Source organism: Penaeus monodon, chromosome 32 (genome assembly GCF_015228065.2).
Source record: "Penaeus monodon isolate SGIC_2016 chromosome 32, NSTDA_Pmon_1, whole genome shotgun sequence".
Classification (NCBI taxonomy): domain Eukaryota; kingdom Metazoa; phylum Arthropoda; class Malacostraca; order Decapoda; family Penaeidae; genus Penaeus; species Penaeus monodon.
Window position 1 is genome coordinate 28,027,401 of NC_051417.1, and position 1,700 is coordinate 28,029,100.

General features: G+C 36.3%; 1 protein-coding gene across 1 annotated transcript in view; it reads left to right on the top strand.

Annotated features, from left to right (window-relative positions):
- Positions 1-1,700, top strand: part of LOC119593782 (transmembrane protein 170B-like) — a 12,225-nt gene that overhangs the window by 4,155 nt on the left and 6,370 nt on the right. The window lies entirely within an intron of this gene.

Sequence of the window (1,700 nt, forward strand, 5' to 3'; positions counted from 1 at the left end):
GGCTTTATGCCATAAGTTCACCATAGACTTTAATATGATGGCATTTCCTAGTATAGAGTCTAGGTTTCTAGAGTATATTAGGATTATGAACACTGTTACTGTTGCTTCTGTATCATAACCGATTAATTGTTAATATATTGATGAACAAAAGACCTGTAATCCTGTAGATGATTTGTTTGTGTCATAACTATAAATGCTGAGTTGTGAAACAAGAAAGGAAGGAAGTTTTCTCCTTTACGTAGTCAGGATGAGATGATGTGGATGTTAGTGTTATGTTAATAGCAAGGGGGATAAATTGATGGAAATGTTGAGATTTGAATACTGAAATGAAGGAAACCTGGTCTATTAAACCTTGAAGCAAAAAGTTTCTCACAATTTACACCAAAGTGTAAACCAGATAGAATACCTTTAAAAAAATCTGTGGCAGATATGAGCAAGTGTAGCACTCACAGATGTGAACAGGGGACTGTTGGTTCCTCGCCAAACGTTGTTTCTGTACTGTCAGACAATCCCAAATGTGATCGTGTTGTTCTGCCATCATGATCACCGAATTCATTAGTTTCATCATGTCAGGTGCATGTGTATATGTTAATGACTTCGACTTATACAGTTGCCATATTGGAGGGTTGGCGACAGTGAAGAGGTATGATGGGACAGTATTAAACAGTGTTTGTGTTGTCATATTGTCAAATCATTTACTGATACAAGATAGTGCTGTGATAAATCAAGACACATGTATGAGGGGAACCTTTGATATGAGATAGAAATCATTGTAGCTCATGCATCCTTGTGTACACATATCAAACATAGTATGGTGTTGCAACCATTGCACAAGCATAAGATAAAGGTTGTTAATGAGATGTTGATACCAATAGGAAGTTCCAAGAGCAGCTGCTAATAAAAGCCTGCATATTGACCATAGGTGTGAAATAAGGAAAAAAAGTAACAGTTTGTTAGTGATTAAATTTTAGAAGATTTTGAAACCCCTTGTAGATTGCAGGAAAAAATAATTAATTAACAGGCAACCAGCTGGCCAGTGCAGTAAATTGTAGGTATTTATGCATTCAGTAGATCCAAGCAGTTGGAGACAGTATACTAATGAAACAAACACGGGAGACTACAGGAAAGTATTCAGTATGTATAATGAGAACTAAATCCTATTTGAAATAGGTACGAGCATGAGCAACTTCTTGATGAGCCACCTTTCATCTTTGACAGTCATGATCTTGTAATGTGCATATACATACACACCCTCAGATGATGACTTGCACGTCACTTTACTTAGTCTTGGAAAGGGATAAGGCTAGCTGCAGATCTTCCCATCTCTCATTGCATCTGAAGGAATTTTAGAGTCAAGCCAAGGTTAGTGTATAAATACAGCAGTGCTTCTCAGTGTATTTGATAAGCAAGGTAAATATTGAAAGTTTCTGAAGTACAGTCTCAGAATACAGAACAAGAATCTCTGTAGCAGTTTCTTGTAGAGGAAAAGCATATCTATCCCTAAACCCCTTTATAATATCACATAATAGAGTATTTGTTTTGTTGCTTTGGTGACTACCAATGTGGTTGGAAGAACAGGTTGAGGTAATGGTCATGTGTAATGTTTTGTATACAAAAGGTTAAAGGTTGAGTTATGTTCCTCTATTTTCTGGAGTGATTTCAAATTTTGATATATCATTTATGTCCCTACATGGAGGTGT